At 39.4% G+C, this 22,099-nt stretch overlaps 1 pseudogene; it reads right to left on the reverse strand.

The window, feature by feature from the left end:
* Positions 1-2,877: 2,877 nt before the first annotated feature.
* Positions 2,878-7,094, reverse strand: LOC137502826 (uncharacterized; annotated as a pseudogene).
* Positions 7,095-22,099: the final 15,005 nt, after the last annotated feature.

A 22,099-nucleotide genomic window follows, 5' to 3' on the forward strand; every position in this document is an offset into this window, starting at 1 on the left:
ACTGATTGTTGATATAGATGGAGGGGGAAGGCACAGTTCATTATCATTCCCGCGGAAACTGCAGGGGTGCGTAGCCTGGGAGACGAAAGGGTTAACATGTTTTCCCATTACCTGTATTTTATTTCCTTGGTGAAGGCGGTCACTTCACATTGAAAGTATTTTACATAAAGATTACTACATGCAAGATTTTAAGACTGCAACTTGATTACATCAGGATTTATTAAAATAGTTTTTGGTTTTATATTAGCGGTAGTGTTCATTATTTCCTTTTTAGATGTTTGTATATTAAATAAGTATTTACTGTAATTAGATATTAACTAAATTATACTTTGTTTGAAGTTTCGGCCACAAAATTTCTTCGATCTACCATCTCTCAAGGTTCCTTCCACTGTCCACATCCTGCCGTTATCTACAGTGTATTTTACCTTGTTTAATTTTGATTTTATCATACGGTTTTAACGATTCTAAATTGTATTAATGGCCGAATTTTCTTGCTAAACTTAGCATGATTTAAAGTGGTCGGATAGAATCTGAGGATGTTTTTGTACAAGGAAACATGTCATTCATTGCTCAATAGTGTGTTTATTGCAGGTATATTACAGTCTGACTGACAAACTTTAAAGTTAAATTAGTAGAGAAATTACTAAGAAGTGTCGTAGGCTGATGACTTCATAATAATGGCAGTATGTAATTAAGTAAGTAAATGAGAAGACATCCAGGAACATCCCGTTTTAGAAAGAATGTTGTTATATTTTGTGTGGTTAGGACACAGAGAACTAACTGTATTCAAGTAATAGATTTGACAACATCGCCAGGATGTGTGAATGTTTCAAGTTATTTGATGTAATTGATATATCATTGCACCTCATTTTTTGTCATCCCATGTTCTACTGATGTTTATAGCATACACGCACTTCTTCTTCGTAGGTTGTATAGTAGCTATCTGACATGTTTCAATTTACAGGCTTAGGGAAGGAGATTTGTAAGGTGAACAATCGGAAACTTGGAGGGGAATATGTTGAGGAAGGTGAATTTCTAGGAGTCGTAAGTTACCGAGTAGCTGTACTTAGGAATAAGATTTACAGTTTGAAGGAGTTTTTTTTGCTGAAGAAACCAATAGATTTATATGAATTTTGCATACCATGGAGTAATTATTCTTTTCGTTCTCAAATGAATACAGAAAATAACTCTTTATCGTAGTGTTATGAAAATCCACGATGTTTTGTTAGAAATCGTCTCTCATTGGAATATAAAATGGCCACTAATAAGGAAATATTAAGTGCAAACTCTCACCCAAGTGATGTAAACCAATTGTTGACAAGGTTCAAGGTTGCAATAGAAAACGCTTCAGGCGAATTCATGGGATCAGTTAAAAGGGTACGGTACTTCATAAAATGGATGAAAGGAGGAAACACAAGAATGATCCTTCAGAGGGAGGCAGAAAGGAATATCGAACGCTGAAAAATGATACTGACAGATCGTGTACCTAGCTACAGTGGTGGCTCGTGAAAAAAAGTACAGCTGAAATGCCTGATGTAACTGGAATTTTGCCCTCTCGAAGCCTTCTGAGTTAAATTTAAGACTGGATTGGGACGACCTATAATTTTTATGTTTACTTTTTCTTCTAATGTTCTCCTAGAAAATGGTTCTTTCATCAGACTGTCCACACTATTCATGCTGTATACTCACTTCCCAAATAGTGGTGGTGGTGGTGGTGATTATTGTTTGAAGAGGAAGTACAACTAGGCAACCATCCTCTATATAACACTAATCAGAGGGAAAAAATGGAAGGGATCCGCCACTTCGAAAAATGAAGATATCGGCCAAAAGAAGACAAGGGCCACGAAGGGCTTGAAAATGAAAGACTCCCTAGCCCTCGCAAACCTAATAGCGTCGGGGTCGGAAAAGAACAAGAGTTGACCAAGGGAGGCGATATAGGATAGATGAAAGTGAGGAGCCTGGCACAAGTAAGTGGAAGCAATGCCAGGACTAAGCTGAGGGCCCCGTGGACGCCAACCCACGCTCCAAAGTTCAGGGCCCCTGGGGCCCCTTTTAGTCGCCTCTTACGACAGGCAGGGGATACCGTGGGTGTTATTCTACCGCCCCCACCCACAGGGGGACTTCCCAGATAGGATCGTGGAAATATAGATCCTCATTAAGAACACTAGTTTAATTTCACTTGGTACGTATACACTGTAGTGGATAAATAATTGGATAAATCTCCGTATGAACTGACACAGAGATAGAAAAACACGCACCTACAATACAACTGCGAGATCAAACACCGCACAAAGCAACTGAAAGTGCTGCCAACTGAATCATTGAGACTTCTTCTATTACCAGCATAAATTATATTCTAATGCGGGATAACATTTAGGGTCAGTCCAAGATTCTTTCACTCACGTGCGAATTCCTTATTTTTTTACACAAAAGGAAGATGGATATTTAAATAAGCATTGGTTGGTTACCTTAATAACAACGTTATGTTTGCGATAGATAGCCCCCTTACGCTTTACCTTTGAGCCCAGACGATGCTACTCTCTAGTGGCAGATTCGCTTATCACGTTCATCATCAGGGTAGCAAGAGGCATCGAGCATTTCCATCCCCTTGCGGGAGAAAAAGTAACTATAGACGGGGCCCGCTCCCACCTAGTGGAATGGAATCGAATCGAACCGAACAGAATTTTTTTTTAACATGTGTTTAAATGGGAGATAGAGATGGCGATCGCCACGAGTCGAATCGAATCGAACCGAACGGAACAGGATTCTCTGCCAAGAATATTTTTCGACTAGCGGAGCGGAATCGAACAGAATTATCAACATTCGTGTAACTTCGTAAACGATCGGCATCTTTCGGTCGGGGATTTGGCGGCAAATGTGTATCAGGTTGAAGTCAGCTGTTTCCTACAGATTGAAGAGACGTTTTAATTTGCGATAGTTAATTTGCTTTATTTATAATAATGGACACAGAAAAGCTGATCAGTTTAGTTCAGAAATACAGTTTTCTTTATGACAAGTCCCACAAGCACTACTGTAACAACAACGTAAGAGACAATGCCTGGGAGGAAATAAGCAAGGAAATAAAAAATCAAACAGGTTAGAAAGATTATATACAAGTTATTTCATAATTGTTGTTGACCTTACTATAAAATTGTATCATGTTGAAGTACACATATAGTATACTAGTACGATAATTGACATCACTTAGGCCTATATTTATTATATTTACAGTATTTACAATAAAAAATATATATTTACATTGAACAATTTCATAAGTGCTACACTTTGCTGCGGACAACAAACACTTCACAGATTTTAATTTGTGTTCAGTCTACCTCTATTAATGATGTCGTTTTGCCATGGTACGCAACCTACTGCATTAAAATAAGTTTTAAATTCATCACGTACTCCCATTGCAACAGAAGTAGCATTTCCTCCTGTAAAATGCAACCGCTGCAGAGCTGCTGAAGTTGAATTTAACGATTCCTCTTCAACGAACGAAATTACATCGTCTCTCAAGAAATTGTGCAGTACACAAGTTGTGAAAACTATGTTCTTTACATGTTGAGGAGTTTGCTGCAAACGTCTTTGATACAGTCTAAACTTTTGAGCCATTATTCCGAATGTGTTCTCTACTACATTTCGCGCTCTACTGAGTCTGTAATTAAATATTTTCTTTTCTTTGTTGAGCTTTGGAGTAAGGTCGCATCAAATAAGTCTTTAAGGGGAATGCTTCATCCCCTACAATAACATGGGGTAAATGGATATCCGTACCAGGTAGATTTTTCTTTTCCGGAATATTCAAGTTTTTTGTTTCCAGCGCTTTTCCTAAATTTGAATTTTGAAAAATTCCTCCATCACTATTAGAACCAAATGCTCCAATATCCACGGCTATGAATTTATAGTTCGAGTCCACCAATGCCAAAAGAACAATAGAAAATGTGCCCTTGTAATTATAAAACAAAGAACCACTTTTATTTGGTGCTTGTATGATGACATGTTTCCCATCAATGGAACCTATACAGTTTGGGAAGTGCCATCGTTCTTGAAATCCCTTCTCAACACTTTTCCATTTTTCTTCAGTCGGTTTTGGCATGTATATAGGATGAAGAATGTTCGATAAAATTTCACATGTTTCATTAACAATTTTGACGACTGTGGAATGTCCTAACCTGTAGCTGAACGAAATTGTTCGCAAGCTATCCCCTGTAGCAAGGAACCTGAAACAAAATAGAGAACAGTTTACTATATTTTGCCTTATATAGTATTTATGTTACAAATTTAAATTATGGTACTTATGGGCCTGTTTTCTTTTCCAGCAACTGAATGTAAAGAATCCTGGAAGCGTTTGAGAGAATGCTACAGGAAATCTCTGATCAAGAAAGAAAAAAGTGGAAGTCAGGGAGGAGTAAAAAAAGACTGGAGATTTCAGAATGAGCTGTCATTCTTGAAGCCATACCTTGCACCAATTTCCCCACAGTTATCCAATATTTCCACAGAAAATACATCCCAGAATTTAATAATAGAACCAACTCAATATTTTCTTTTGAATGACAATGACACCATTATATCAACCGAACCTGTAACACCTGAGTCTGTAGTGTATATTGAGCCAGAAACCACTGAAGGAACTTGTGCTGCAGATCCTAACCAGTTCACACAAGAAAAACCATCTACTTCACAGGCAACAATCTCACCATCAACAAAAACGGTGCATTCTGGTTTTAAAAGGAAACGATCCCAGACACCTCCATCCACATCTGTAGCTACAGTTTTGTCTAATTATCTGGAAAAGGTGAACCCTCTTGAAACAAACAAAACTGATGCGATAACACACTTCTTTTTAAGTATGGCAGAGACTGTAAAATCTTTGCCTCTGGACCTTCAAATTGCTACGAAGAGAAGGGTATTAGAAGCTGTGACAGATGCTGAGATGGAAGCAGTCAACCGACAGGGTTATCAATGAAGAGTACAAAAAGTACATTATTTTGTTGTTGTTCTGTTCACTGCTATAAGTTGTAATAAAATAGATTATTTTAAGATTCAATTACTGTTTTTATTAAATTTAAAATTATTGCAGCTTACCTCAAGTAATTATTCTCAGAAACTTCAAAACTGGGTAAACTTTTTCTTAAAATATACATTAGTCCCTCATATTATGGTGTATTCCAAGAAACCTTCCTGTATATCACATGTGTTATCAATGAATGCTACTTTTAATCTCTCTGTAGTGGTATCTACCTTCGACCTGTTACGGGTTATTCAAAATTAATATCAACTGCTTCCTATAACTCATATGATCTGGTCCCAATGAATCAAGAAATTAGAAAATATCTTACTGACAGGTTGTAAAAAGTTTGCTAAGAGACCTGCCTGTATATTTATTACAAGGTCTCCCATTAATAATGTTTTAACATAGGTACTGGAGACAAATCTACTTTCATCAACCATGTTAATACTACTGGTACAAATATCATTCAAATTAGGTTAACAATTAGTAGGCCAACTTATTGGGAACAACCTCAAACAAGAACTAAAAACAAAATAAAATTAGTTTTAGTTCCAATAAGAACTTGGGGCACCTTCATTATCAGGTACAACCAGAGTGCAATTAAAAATTAGTAGCCCTAGTTATTCAGTGAAAATTTAAATTTAAGTAATTCAAGCTTTGAGTTTTATGCCTAAATTCTAATTAGGCCTACAGCCTATATTATAATAAAATCTTGATCATGACCTTTTAAAGCATTATAAAACCTTTCATTTGTTATTCTGGCTACTGACACCCTACAGCTATACTGTTTGACTTTTGATTTTCCACAGGACAGCAAATTTAAATTTAATAATGTTTAATAAAGCTGCTGTCAAGCCTAATGCTATAAACTTAGAGGATTTAAATTATTATTCTAATGAGGATTCTATGCAGGACTATTCCTATCTGTCTACCAATAGGCCTAGTATGAAATGAACAATTTTCTCTCATTCAACTTTTTCTGATATTCTGGGGGTAATTCAGTTGTTGGTGTTGAAAGTATTTTACGTTCCTTATTCTTTTTTTAAGTTTGAACATATTTCCTTTGATATTTTTATGTGAGTTCAAGTTCCACTCTTACAATCTATAGTCCTAATTTTACAGAACATAATAGCCCACTAATACTTGGAAAGCACCACACTAATTTAAATTTGCTGTCTTGTAGGAATTCAAAAAAGTAGAACAGAATAGCTATAGGTTGTCAGTAGCCAGAATAACAAATGCAAAGTTTTATAATGCTCTAAAAGGTCATGATCAAGATTTTATTTCGATATAGGCTGTTATTAGAATTTAGGCCTAAAACTCAAAGTTTGAATGCAGCAGAAAAACCTATTTATAGCCATTAATAACGAATATATGAATAAGGATAAGTCATTTATCTTATAAGTTCACACCGAGTAGCTCTCGAACTTCACAAAACTCTTATTCGACAGGGAATAGAACAAATAAGTAAAATTAGAAGATCACGGCGGGATTACGCCAACTTGCTCTTTCCAGTAAATTTCTACAAGGTAGGTACCGGTAGAGATGCATGCGATGATTATTTCACGGTGAAGTGATGGAGCTAGTTTGCATTTCTACTGCAGTAATTATATAACAATTATTGCTTTTATTTACTTCTATTGCTATCAAATTTCCCAGTCAGCTGACGACTGGTTAGGCCTCACGTTCGAGTTGACGTTAAAATAATATCGGTACTGCTATGGAGAAATTAACATTCTCCGTAACAGCTCGCTAGAATTTCGTCAATAATTTGTAATAAAACTTGCCCACAACAAGCTCACTTGCCGGAAACACTCAACAGGATTGATAACGAAGTGTCTAAACATAGGCCTACCCACATAATTGTCATTATCATATATTATGATATATATATATATATATATTCGGTTTTGGCTTAAAAATTTTACAACTTACCTCAAGCAGACGATCATTCTCAGAAGAGGAGGTACTGGTGCACGAAATCTTGTAAACTGTTTCGTTAAATGTGGTTCTGCCATCTGAAATAGTTGTTGAAATTTCAACACACTCATTCTGAAGTACTGCCGAAACTTAGCTTCATCGCGCAATAAATATTCAAATAAAGTTGCATATTCTCCTTTCGGCTCTCTTGTTAAATTAATTTCATGTACCCAGAATCTTCTCCGATCTCTTTTCCTCTCATTATCTTCATTTTCCGCCTCTTCACACAAAAGTGCTAGCGCTATTAAACTGTCCATTGCGTGCCTTATATTTCCCGCGTAGAATCCCGTTCGATTCTATTCCGCTGCTGGCTGCTAGATGTGAGCGGCCGAGCGGAAATTTCGGCTGTTCGGTTCGATTCGATTCCACTAGGTGGGAGCGGACCTTAAAGTGTTCCAAGCTTGGCTGCGCCTGCGTACTGCTTCCTTCAGGCTACACGCCAGACCTCATTTCACGTGAGCACGAACCAGGTTCCCCGGGAGAACGGCGCTAGGTGTTCGACAGATCTCGCCCTGATTTTCACAAAACACGAATTCATACCGTACTCAAAACAAAGAAAAGGCACCAGGATAATTGTACTGAATATAATTAATTTCTTACAGTTCCGGTAGCACGTATTGACCGGCCGCCAGTGCCTAGCTAACTGAAAGGAGAGTGGTGGAACTTGAAGTACCAAGAAATTGAACATCTCGAACAAGAATGCAAATCAAATTTAGTTTACGAACAAATAACGACAACGTGAAGGAAACAAAAAGGATTTTGCACAATGTTGATAAATGGTGTAGTGTTTCTGGCAGTAAACAAAAATGAAGAGTTGTAGAGAATATTTGTGAAGGATCTGTACACCGCAAATGTTCCACTTTCTTGGACAGTAGTAGCACGTGACAGAACACTGGAAGAGGATGATAAAGCTAGGCAAGAATTTAAAGTTTCCCTTAAACAGCTACGTGACGGAAAGTGTCCAGGGATTGGTAAGATTCCTGCGAAGAACAGTGGCGAAATAACAAAGGAAAAGATTTTGAATTAACTGCAAAAGTTTACGAACAAGCCGAATGGCCAGAGGACTTTTATTCTTCAATCATCATGCCTTTTCGAAAGAAAACAACTCCTACTAATTCTAATGACTATAGGACGATAAGCACAGGGCGAGTTGGCCGTACGCGCAGAGGCGCGCGGCTGTGAGCTTGCATCCGGGAGATCGTAGGTTCGAATCCCACTATCGGCAGCCCTGAAAATGGTTTTCCGTGGTTTCCCATTTTCATACCAGGCAAATGCTGGGGCTGTACCTTAATTAAGGCCACGGCCGCTTCCTTCCAACTCCTAGGCCTTCCCTATCCCATCGTCGCCATAAGACCTATCTGTGTCGGTGCGACGTAAAGCCCCTAGCAAAAAAAAAGGACGATAAGCTCAGCCACTCACACATCTAGGGTACTCCTCCATATTATAAAATGCAGAATGGGGACTTACATTGAAAAGAACCTTGGCGACACTAAGTTTCGTTTCCGCAGAGATTTGTCTACATGTGATGCTATAGTTACACTGCGCTGTATGGGAGAAAGATTGTTGGGCTGCGGAGGGAATTAGTGTGTATACTTCATTGATTACCAGAAACGGTCTGATAAAGTGGCATGGAAAAAAATGTTTCTACTTCTCGTTGATATTAATTGCCCACATTGCATGATGCAGTTGTTATACAATTTATACAAACATCAGAATGCAGTTATCAGGTTTCGCAACGAACTAACAGCCCCTGTACAGATACTGGAATGAGTAAGACAAGGCTGTCTGCTCTCACCATTTCTGGATAATGTTTTTGATGAGAAAATCATGAATGAATCTCTAAAAAAACAAGTTTGGGGTGAAAATAGGAGGGAGACTAATACAGACCATCAAATTTGCCTTTGATCGTCCTATACTTGTGGATAGTCCAACAACATTATCCAAAATGTTGCTAAATTTGAACTAAAAGGCTAAAAAATTTGGTATGAAAATTAATATTAATAAATCAAAAGTCATGATGTTTAGTAGGAACCCACGTCCACATCCCGTTGTGATCAGCGGTGAGCGAGTACAACAAGTAGCACAGTTCAAATACCTAGGCCATGTCATAACAGAAACCCTTCAGTATCACACTGAAACAAAAACACGAATAGCAGCATCAAAGCAAACCTCCAGAAATGAATATTCCCTTCTATGTCAGGAAACAATGTTCCTCATCTTACGTAAAAAAATAACGAAATCTTGTGTTTGGTCTGTTGCGTTGTGTTGTGCTGAGATCTGGACGTTCACCAAAGTCTTCTTCTGCAGCGGAATCAGGAAGTCGAGTCAGCGTTTATATGCATGCACATTGTCCTGCTACTTGTGTTAGTGAATGGCAATGTTATGTTTCTTGAATGTACATGTTTAAGATAATGTTTGTAAGCTACTTAACATTTGCATTATCGTGTTCACAGCGAATACCGAACTGCAGCCTGTTCTTCAGTTATTCGACTGTGTCACGGATAGACAGTATGAAGCCCCCATCTAGTAGCGAGGAGATACGATGTGTTCTAAAGCAACCGTCTCGGCTGTGCTTTACGGCTTTCTATGGTGTGACATGTTCACTGCAGGCAAATTCTAGGGGTTACACAATCACATGTACGCCTTTTCTCTATTGACTACACTATAAAACGAAATTAAATGAATAAAGCAGGGGTTAGAAACTCAGAACTTTGGAACATATTCATAATAATAATAATTTTTCTACTTTGGCGGCCTAGGGAGTAATGTGCAACATAGCCGCCGTTTGTAAATTCCTAGTGCTAGGGCCCCGGGGACAAGACAGCAGCTATTCCTAACCGCACGGAATACAAGTAGAGAGAATGTCCAGTACCTCGCTCCCTAGGTGGTTCTCACCTGCTATGCACAACACCCCAAACAAGTGCACGTAGTTAGGAGCTGTCAAGATGGCAGCTGTCATCTTAACAGCTGTCACTTATTTTTAAAATTCCGCTCCCCACGTGATTATGATGCACGCAGTGAGGTTAGGACCTGTCAAGGTGGTAGCAGTGAGGTTACCCGCGTTCACTTGTTCAACAAGTGCACGTGTTTAGGACCTGTCAAGATGGCAGCTGTCGTCTTGTCAGCTGTTACTTATTTAAAATTCCGCGCCCACGTGGTTATGATGGTAGCAGTGAGGTTAGGACCTGTCAAGATGGCAGCTGTTAAAATTCGGCGCCCCCTACGTGGTTAAGATAGCAGTGAAGTTAGGCCCTGTTTAGATGCTAGCAGTGAGATTAGCGAAGTTCACTTGTTGAAAATTCCGCGCCCTAATTAAATAATAATAATAATAATGTTATTTGCTTTACGTCTCACTAACTACTCTTACGGTTTTCGGAGACGCCGAGGTGCCGGAATTTTGTCCCGCAGGAGTTCTTTTGCGTGCCAGTAAATCTACCGACACGAGGCTGACGTATTTGAGCACCTTCAAATACCACCGGACTGAGCCAGGATCGAACCTGTCACGTAGGGGTCAGAAGGCCAGCGCCTCAACCCTCTGAGCCACTCAGACCGGCGCCGTCTCTAAGTAGTTAAGATGGCAGATGTGAGGTTAGCGACGTTCTCTTGTTCAAAAAAGTGAGATTGGGGTACGTCAAGATGACAGCTGTCATCGTCAAGAGCACGTGGCATTGTTTGTAAACAATAGCACGTGGCTATGACGTCATTGGGTCAATAACTTTGGACCCCTGTGAGAGGGGGCGGTAGAATAACACCCACCCCTTCGTGGCCCTTGTCTTCCTTTGGCCGATACCTTCATTTTTCGAAGTGTCGGACCCCTTCCATTTTCTCTCTCTGGTTAGTGTTATATAGAGGATGGTTGCCCAGTTGTACTTTCTCTTAAAACAATAATCACCACCACCACCACCACCCTTTGTCCTGGAATCCCCTTAGCTCATACTACTGGTATGTAAATTACAAGTGTACTGTTACTCAAGGAACGCACATTCCCTTATGATTCGTTATTACTTTTCGGAGTAATTCGATATTTTTTTTTGTTTATTTTGTATTGCGTTTACAAATTCCTTCGTTGAATAAATACTTTTATTTTATCTTAAATTTCTTTTGCACTAACTAGTTACCTAGTTGCACTTCCTCTTGAACAAAATTCACTACCACCATCTCAAAATAACCTTGAAATTTCCTGATATCGTTCAGTATCATTTTATTTACAGGCGGATTGCTTTTTTTACAAAGTGACCAAATCTTGCTCGTTCCACTTTCTTTTGTCGTTTGCCCTCTTTTCGTATTTTACATATTGTTTTCTTACTACAGCCGGTAGTTTAGTAGCATTCGTAATCTTCCTTCTTCTTTCGATCACAATATTTAACGACATTGTAATTGACACGTCGATGCCGACTCGGCTTACGCTGCATCACTAGCCGATAACTGAACTTAACCGGTTGCTAGGACAGAAGCAAATCTACACATTTATTCTTCTTCTTGGTTACTTATTCAAACACTAGCATCTAGACATCATCGTATGTCTGCTCATTCAGGTAAATAGGTACGCAGGGGTTTAGCTAAATCAGTTTCCGAACAAACACAGCATGTCAAAGAACGTCACAATGTAAGTGTTGAGGCAGCATATCATCTAACCGGACCAACGAGCTAACGGTCTTTAATTTTGTACCAGTGATTCTACGAGTAAAATGCGATTTTCAACACTTTAAGTCAATCGACAGCTTATGTGACCACTGGAAACATGGCGGACGTTCGTTTAATTATTTTTAGTCAGGCAGCGCTTCCGCCTCTCTGTGTCATTCTAACTCGTTGAACACGACTATACAGAATATCCGTGCGCTGCGCCAACATAACAGCACTCGCCTTGGTCGGGCTGGTGTGAATATTGGACGAATCTATTATCTCCTGAAAACAAACTCACAGTTACCGGGCCCGAAATGTGTAGCCAACTTGCTCGGTGCTAAATAAAAATACCGGTTTACGTCCCACTAACTACTTTTATGATTTTGGAGACGACGGTTTGCCGGAATTTTGTAGCCCAGGAGTTCTTTCACTCGCCGATAAATCTATCGACACGGGGCTGGCGTAATTGCGAGCACCTTTAAATACCACCGGACTGTCAACGTGGGTTGAGAAAGCCAGTAACAAAAATGTGTTGGTAGATAGAGTACATTCCTACAGTTCTGACGGTACTTGTAGGTACCAAGATAACTTTGCTCAATAAAGCTACTTCATTTTGTAATTTTATGAGTTCGAAACCTGCTATCACATCTTCATGATAGTTAAGGGAACCTAGCAAACATATCTGATATTAGCCTAAGATTATATTGCCCCTGTGCGTGGAGCGGTACAAAAACACCCACGGTATCCCCTGCCTGCGTAAGAGGCAGCCAAAAGGAGCACAAGGGCTCTCAATTGGGGAGCGTGGGTTGGTGGCCACGGGGCCCGTAGCTGAGTCCTGACATTGCTTCCAGTTATTTGTACCAGGCTCCTCACTTTCATCTATGCTATCCGACCTGCCTAGGTCAACTCTCGTTCATTTCCGAGTCCGACGGTACTGGAGCACTCGAACCCTAGGGAGTTTTTTTTCACACCCTTCGTGGCCCTAGTCTTCCTTTGGCCGATACCTTCATTTTTCGAAGTGTCGGGACTCTTCCATTTTTCTCTCTGATTAGTGTTATATAGCAGATGGTTGCCTGGCTGTACTTCCTCTTAAAGCAACAATCACCACCATCAATACATTCGGGCGGATGAGCTCCTTTGGGCGGAGTGATGGGCTGTACGTTATGAGCAGCCTTTTATAATTCACCTTTCTGAATATCATTCAGAATTGTCTCCTACAGCCGACCACGAATGTTCTTTTGAGAAATAATTCCACCATTTGCAACCATAAAGTGCAGAGAAGACAGCATTTGGATTCCGTAGGCTGTTATTCAGAAGATTATGACGGATCGGAGCGCCCGAAAACCTACACAATAACTAGAAAAAGTTAAATCTAAATAAATCTCATTCTTCTCGACAAATAATATTAACTCACTGTGTCAAACTGGAAAATTAAAACGGAGTAATCAATGCGATCATCATCAAACACTGAATTCTATTGTTATACTCTATGGAGTAGTAAATGAGTTACGAGATTGTGAGCGACTGCGGAGTTACCTGAGTAGTAAATGAGTTTCAATATAGTGAGCGACTGCAGAGGGACCTGGACAATGGTCTGAGATGATGTTATACTCTATGGAGTAGTAAATGAGTTACGAGATAGTGAGCGACTGCACAGGGATCTAGACAATGGTCTGAGATGGAATAGCCGACAAGGTTTGATGGTAAATGGGATGAAGGTTGAGTTTGTAAGTGTCACCGAGGTGGAGAGTCCTCTCAGTTTTATTACTCTGTTGATTGGGTGAAAGCACCTCGTCGGTTACATTGTAGGAATCAGAATCGGAACATTTATTTTGCAAATGGGGTATTTTAAAGGATGAAATATAATAAGAAATACAAAATACAAACTTAGCTACATATTTACACATACTCATAATAGTTTATCTTGTGAAGTTCTTACTTCCTCCTGCCATGACATTCTTTAATTACTTTGGTGTTAATATAAGTAATGATCTTCACGGGTGGCGGGGGGAATTTTGATGAGTTTGTGAAGAAAGTTTACAGATCTCTTCAAATGGTTACGAGAGTATGTAAGCGTTGTAGTAAGGTTGTAAAGGATGGGGCGTATGACCGCAGCATCCTCACCAGGACTCCTTGCTACTAGAACTAGAGAAGATCCAACGGAATGCGGCTCGATTTTTTCTCGGTGATTTCTGACAAAGGAGTAGAGTTACGGAAATGTCGCAATCTTTAGGCTGGGAAGACTTGGGGGTAAGGAAACGCGATGCTCGAGGTATGTTCCGAGAGACGTCTTGGAATGACTAAGCTAGAGCGCAGCATTTTAAAAGTAGGTACGATCATAATATGAAGACGTAGTTGTAATTCAAAATGCCAAACTGGTGCAAATATTCTTTTGTCGGACTGAAATAAATTATCAAGGGAATTGTTCGATTGATTTTCAAGTTCTTTGAAAACGTTGAACTGGCAGGGAATCTGCCACCTTGGCTATAGCCCTAAATGTAGACCATTGATTGATTGATTGCTTGATTGATTGATTGATTGATTTTTTGAATCGTCGCGGCGTCTCTCCAATGTTTCGGACAACTAATGCTCGTGAGTGATGTTTAGTGCACGTCTTTAATGTGAGATTCATAATAATTTCAACTATAACTTAATACATTTTTTAGTCATTTCAGAATTACTGATGTTCGAACCTTTTCACAAGATAACATTAGTGTGTTGAAATGGCGTATGGCTTTTAGTTCGGCTTGCCAGGTGCAGGTCTCTTCAATTGACACACGTAGGTGACCTGAGCGTCGTGATGATGAAGACGACGCATACACCCAGCCCCCAAGCCAACGAAATTAACCAATGATGGCTGAATTTCCCGACCCTGCCGTGAATCCAACCCCGGGCCCCTGTGATCAAAAGGCGGCATGCTAAATCGTATAGCCATGGGATAGTGTGTTAACCAGCTTCTTTGAATACACACATGACGCACGAAGGTATAAACTTTGGAGCGTGGGTTGGCGACCACGGGGTCCTTGGCTGAGTCCTGGCAATGCTTCCACTTACTTATGCCAGGCTCCTCACTTTCATCTATCCTAACTGACCTCTCTTGGTCAACTCTTGTTCTTTTCCGACCCCGACGGTATTCGGCCTACGTATGGAGGCCTAGGGAGTCTTTCATTTTCACGGCCTTCGTGGCCCTTGTCCTCCTTTGGCCGATATCTTCATTTTTCGAAGTGTCAGACCTCTTCCCTTTCTTCCTCTCTGATTAGTGTTATATAGAGAACGGTTGCCTAGTTGTACTTCCTCTTAAAACAATAATCACCACAACACATGAAGGTAAATAATTCAAAAATCATTCTATCAAAGGGAAGTCTTACAGGGTTATTTTCGTATATGTTTCGTGAATGGGCGCGCTTATTACAGAATTGAAGGACCTTGGTGTTAAAGAGAGGAGGGACCCTCGGCAGAGGTTGGCAGCACTGAGCGCCTCTTGAAAACATCCTTCCCGCGCGCGTATACAAACGACAGTCGTTCCGCTCAAGGGTTTGATAGCAGCTGAATGTAGCGCTTGCCTGGGCTGCGCAAGGTAAAATTATAATATTCAGTCTCTGGAAAGTAATTTGTGATTGCATAAAATTGAAAAAATACTTGAAAAAGAAAACATTTTCTTTTTGAGATTTAATTTGTACCGGTAGTGAGAAAAGCTATACACTATTTCTGCTTTGCGTTCGAAAAGGTTGGGTTGTTGTTTAATGTTTAAATCACTGCCTGCTCGATCTGCATCCGATGGCTGCTTATACTGCCTGCTCATTACATCATTTTAACATGGCACTATATGAAACACTCCGTTTACAAATACCCACAGCAGGTGGCAGCACCAACCGGCTCCAGACCTGTCGGAATGAAATAGGGGGAAATAGGATAGACTATACTTGTTTTCGGTGAAAATGGTGTACTGCTGCGTGCCTTTCTGCAAATCAAAGAAAGGGAAACCAGAATGCCGTGATATTTCATTCCATGATATACCTTCAAGTACACAATTGCGTCGAAAGTGGTTAAGTATTATATCCAGGGAAGGAAACAGCAAGGGAAGTAAATGGATTCCTTATGATTATTCCGTGGTTTGCAGTCTACATTTCGTAAATGACGATTTCAAAGTGACCAGCAAAACGCGAAAATTAAAAACAGGATCTGTACCCAGCCCTTTCCCTGATTATCCAGCTTATAAACAACCGCTAATTTCAGCGATGATTAAGAGAAGGGATTCAAGCACAGAGACGTCTAACAAGAGCTCTTCAAACACCATTGCAGAAAATGGTAAGCGTAAGGTTTGAAGTATTACATACTAAGTAATATAATATCTGGGGACACTAAACTGTTAATGTGAAGGTACAGAACAGAATAATATGCTGTCATAGATTCCATTGTCCGCCTCTGTGGTGTATTGGTTAGTGTGATTAGCTGCTAACGCCGGACGCCCGGGTTCGATTCCCGACTCTGCTACGAAATTTGTAAAGTGGTACGAGGGCTGGAACGGGGTCCACTCAGCCTCGGGAGGTCAACTGAGTAGAGGTGGGTTCGATTCCCACCTCAGCCATCCTGGAAGTGGTTTTCCGTGGTTTCCCACTTCTCCTCCAGGCAAATGCCGGGAGCTTCCTTCACCCTTCCTTGTCTATCCCTTCCAAGGCCCCTGTTCAGCATAGCAGGTGAGGCCGCCTGGGCGAGGTACTGGTCATTCTCCCCAGTTCCATCCCCCCGACCCAGAGTCTGAAGCTCCAGGACACTGGCCTTGAGGCGGTAGAGGTGGGATCCTTCGCTGAGTCCGAGGGAAAAGCCAACCCTGGAGGGTAAGCAGATTAAGATTCCATTACGAGTCTTTTGCTAGCAGTATAAAATCGTGTCAATATACTGCTCTTTTTATTGCTATTATTATTTACGCAAGTAGGGCCTATTTAGTTAATTTGTTAATTCCAGTGGCTCGGGGGCTGGGGTGTGTGTGGCATCTTCAGCATTAGAAATCATCCTAGGTAGGGCTTTCATCTTCAAAATATGCAAGTCGCCTAATAGGCCGTCTATTATTATTATTCCCTGAGTATGTACTTGATTTACTGGAAGATTTTCGTGAGCCCCCTGAGTCAGTGTGTGTCACTTCGGAAACTGCTTACCAGGGATTAGTGTGTGGTTATTTAGTGCGTGTAATCGAAGAAAAAACAGAAAGCAGCACGTGCTTGAATAACGTTTCTACCTCATTTAATTCATCCCCATTGATAGCTGCGCTAGCCCTAGCAACGATTTATTGGCCTAATTATGAGGCTTCAGAAATTTGTTGAGGCGGCTCTACCGTACTGCAAGAAATCTGCAAGTCTGCTCCAGACGATAAAAAACTATGTTCTACCTTCTTTCTGCCAATGTAAGTTTTTAAGGTGTTTTAGTAACAATAAGCACCAGGAACTTGTGTCAGAAACTGTGGTGGCCAAAGTCGTGAAACCTCTACTTAGTAATGTAGGGAAGTACCATACAGACAAAGTTTCCAGGTTTCCTTGTTCGTCGAAACATCTTTCTCGAAAAAGTGCTGAAGCTATAACTCTCTAGAGCATCACTTTATACGTAAAATTCTTTAATATTTCTCTTACTTTCAGATTTTAAATTTTGCTGGTATGCTTATCTAGTTGTATTCACGCGGTAAATGGGTACGTTTGGTGCTGCCATCTAGCGGCAGATTGTTTGTAAGGCGTGTTACACGTTTGAGTATGGAATGAGCAGGCAGTTTAAGCAGCCATCGGATGCAGATCGAGCAGGCAGTGGTTTAAATTCAATTGTATCGTAATCGCTTTCCCCGTTTCATTTCGCAGATTGTGCATTTCTCTTCGATCTCCTTCAAGTAACTTTCTTCTAGATCTCAACACAGAATTTAACATCGTACGGTAGTACTGTACTTTCGAAATCAGGCGAGTTTCTTGTTTACAAACAGAACTTGGATAATCGTTGGGCAATTTTTATCTATGCTACTGCTTTGGGAAAACATTCTTTCTGATTATATTAGACATGTTTTTGTTCGATAGAAGGCAGTTCGGGTTTATGTAAGGTTATTCCACTGAAGCTCAATGTGTAGGATTCCAGCAAGATATAGCAGATATCCTGGATTCAGGAGGTCAAATGGACTGTATCACGATTGACTTGTCTAAAGCATTTGATAGGGTGGATCACGGGAGACTAGTGGGATAAATGAGTGACTGAATGGAAATCTGCGAAGCTTTACCTGATACTGTAGTAATTAAGAGCGCATCCCTCAAGGCAGTATTATTGGACATTTATGTTTTCTTATATATATCAATAATATGTGTAAACAAGTGGAATCAGGTAAGGTTTTTGCGGATGACGTAATTCTATATAGAGGGGTATGGTGTGAAAGTTGCTGACTGTAAGTACCTACCTAGGTGTTAAAATAAGGAAAGATTTTCTTTTAGGTAATCATAATAAGTGGGATTTTAAATAAAGGGTACAGATCTCTGCACATGGTTATGAGGGTGTTTAGGGAGTTGTAGTAATTGTGTAAAGGAGAGGGCATACAAGTCTCTGGTAAGTTCCCCTGTGGGTGGGGGCGGTAGAATAACACCCAGGTATCCCCTGCCTGTCGTAAGAGGCGACTGAAAGGGGCCTCAGGGGCTTTGAACTTTGGAGCATGGGTTGGCGACCACGGAGCCCTCAGCTGAGTCCTAGCATTGCTTCTACTTACTTGTGACAGGCTCCTCACTTTCATCTATCCTATTCGACCTCCCTTGGTCAACTCTTGTTTTTTCGACCCAGACAGTATTAGGTTACCGAGGCCTAGGGAGTCTTTCATTTTCACGCCCTTCGTGGCCCTTGTCTTACTTTGGCCGATATCTTCATTTTTCTCTCTGATTAGTGTTATATAGAGGATGCTTGTCTAGTTGTACTTCCTCTTAAAACAATAATCACCACCACCATCATCTCTGGTAAGACTCCAACTAGAGTATGGTTCCTGTGCATGGGACCTTAACCAGGATTACTTGATTGGAGAACCCATTAGGTTCTTAAAGAACCTGAAAGATGAACACAGTTACATAAAAGATTTGGGAGAAATTAATGGATATAAACCAGGAACAATTAACCATTTAATCAACAAGATAAAACTCAAATTAAGAACAAACCTCATGCCTGACAGACCCAAAAAATCCAATTTTATTACTTTCACTTATGACAATCCAGATATTTACCAGGTTTTGAACCCCCTAAAGAAAAAGGAAAAAAAACCATTTGCATAGCCTTTAGAACAAATAACACCAATCAAACATTATTTTTCAGTCACAACACAGTCAAATCAAACAATAACATTTACTTATGTTCAGGCATTTACAGACTCGCTTGCACCCAATGTGGCGTCTCGGTTGCAGCTTTCACACTAGATACTTACAACATTACAATACCTCCAGACAAAACAAATTTTCAGCTACGAGCTCTCACATGAAAGAAGCAGGTCATTATTTCATTACTATTGATCAAGGCCTCACTATTATTAAAAAAGTAAGTAAAGGGAAATTAATGAACGAATTGGAAAACATCTGTCTATTTTTAGACCAACATTACAACAAAAATTTAAACTTTAATGACATTGTTGAAGTCAAAAACCCATTATACGAGATTTTACCAAAATTGTTACAATCACTAAACCATAATCATAATAACATAATAAACAATCTTGAATTATCATCTTCCAAGACCCCTCCCACTTTTAGAAACACAAATCCCTCCTCATCCACCCCCACAAGCCAACTGCATCCAATAGCACATAAACTTAATGCCCTGTCCAACCCACCCCCTCCTCCACACCCTGCCCCCACCAGTCTCACATCGATATAACGCTAGAAGCACAAATATCAGTCATTCAGATGCTACCATGGCAACTAATTAACATTACAACAGTTGAGAAGATAAATGAAATTACACACAACATATTTTCTTCAGCTCACCACATCTTTAACCAATTTAACATCACTACTGTCGAAGGGGTAAGTAATTTTACACACATCGTTTTTTCTTCGTTCTCTCCTCCTTTAATTATTTTCCTAAACATTTCACTCTCCTCTTGTTTCAGATATAACATCACAAGCTCTACTCAACCTCGCACATTTTCCTTTTGACTTTTAAAATAAGAAGCTACAACCACATCTACCTGCTATTATAAATAGGGTAGGGAGGGGTAAATATGAGACACACAGAAGGTGGGGCAAATAAAAGACAAGCTTATTATGAGTGCTATTTACTGGGAAAAAAAATGTATTTGATTCACAGCATTCTTTAATATACATAGAAGCATATCTTACAGTGGAATCATATAAAATAGATTTAATAAATTTACATCGAATTAAACTTTGTTTGCATGAAAATTTTGGCAGGAAAACTTTCAAATGTGCTTGCCAAACTTTTCCTGTTATTTTGTATTTGCATAGTTGGCTACTCTGTTTTCATGCTGAAAGGCATCTATATTGGTTTATCTTTGGAGTGCTACCGAGTTAATGGTGAAGAGTGCTGTTTCCAGATTTTCCATTCAGTTTAAAAAGTATATAATCAAGAGGGGGTAAAAAAAAAGACAGTTCAGGTAAGAGTCACTGCAGATATTCAGAATTAGCCTAGGTCTATATTGGAATTAATGAAACTACTGAAGAGCAATATTGTTTTCTACAGCCTGTTTCCAGTCATTCGACCAGGTCAGGAATGAAATAAATGAACCCCCCATCTAGTGGCGAGGATAGGAATTGTGCCGGCTGCTGAAGCCTGTCGCACTCCTCAAGGGCGATGATTAATGAATGATAGATGAAATGAAATTATACTGGAGAGTGTTGCTCGAATGAAGTGTGACAGAGAAAGCCAGAGTACCCGGAGAAAAACCTGTCCCACCTCCTCGCTCGTAATTGCTTTAAGAAGTTTGCCATCTTAGCTTTTCACATAAGATTAACAACTTCAGCAGGCAAACAACTTTAAATTTTAATTTAACCACCACTAAGAGTGACTTTTATCTTAAATATTAAGCTATTATAAGGTCCTTTCTCCAGAATAAGGCACCATATTTGCCAGATTTCATTTCAACGCAGCAATTTACGTATTTATTTTGAACTTTCTAAATTCGCTATTTGCTACCATATTTCAAAAACAGGACATTAGTAAAAATTCTGTAATAAGGATTGATTATACGACTTTGTCATAAGAGTACTTCCAAATACTGTCTTTCACTTGCTAGTCTTACTTTTTTAGACATTTGTACCTACAACAGTATTCCCTTAGTTATATTTTAGACTTTCATTAAAATCTACGAATAAGAACAGTCAGGATCCTGATTTTTCATTCTTTCAGGTATGAGATTTTTAGGCTGATGATGCCTTCATTATGGGCGAAACATGTCCCTGTATCTCATATGTGAAGATCTATTTCTTAAATTTAAATAAAAATCTCTTATATATTGAATAGGTGGAATTTATAATCTAGTATTCTTCTTTGACTTTAAGTACAGTTCAATGCAGACCATAGTATGAGATTTGTAACTTGTAAAATACTGGTGTTACAGAAATGTTGCAAAGTTATGGCTGGGATAACTTGGCAGAAAGAAGACGAGCTTTTAACTAAGTTGTATGTTAAATCAGTAAAATTGAATCTCCACCTTTTTGATGCTTATATTTGCTTTATGCAAATTAGTTATGGATCATTGCTTGGGAACAAATTCAGCTATGTTAGAGAGCATAGGTGAAATTACAAAGCATATTTTAGCATCTTAAGAAACATCATTGAAAGTAACTTGCTATGCTTAAAAACTATATGAATTTTAAGAAAAGATGAAAATAATGAAAGTCTGTAAGGAGGTTTGAGTGGAACAATGAAATGGGAAGGGAAACGGATCTATTTTGTTCTAATCTATTTTAAAACAAATTCTATTGACTTGAACAGATGTTAAAACTTGTTTGGTTTCCAGCACTTCTGTTCACTGTGATGTGTATGTTTCCTACTTGTTTATTATTTAATAAGTTTAAAAAAAAAATTCTTGTTGATGTTCCATTTATATTAAAAAACTGTTCTCTTCAGCTTCTCTCTTTCAAGGTGAATGTTGTCTCTTTATTTGTTTTATAAAAATGATTCTCTTGGACTCTGTTTAATGCAGGATCTCTGAAGCTGATTGCTGTCTTATTGTTATTATTATGAAAAGAACTTTCCCAAAATCTGCAATGAAATAAAATGGTGAATTGCTTTTGTATTAGCGTGTATTAAAATCTGCACAAGAGAACCTAGTATTTAAAAGAATGGTATCATACCTTGTTGTTACGACAAGATACTGTGGCCTTGGAGGAGTCTAGCGGCAACCGATGCAGCTTTACGTCTTGTGAAATAGCAATGCATACGTTCTGAAGTTTGCTCCTACTTTGGGGGAGGCAAGGCTGTGGAGTGGGGAGGAGGCATGTCGCTTCCTGTCACGGTTTCAATGGC

Source organism: Anabrus simplex, chromosome 12, assembly GCF_040414725.1.
Source record: "Anabrus simplex isolate iqAnaSimp1 chromosome 12, ASM4041472v1, whole genome shotgun sequence".
Taxonomy (NCBI): Eukaryota; Metazoa; Arthropoda; class Insecta; order Orthoptera; family Tettigoniidae; genus Anabrus; species Anabrus simplex.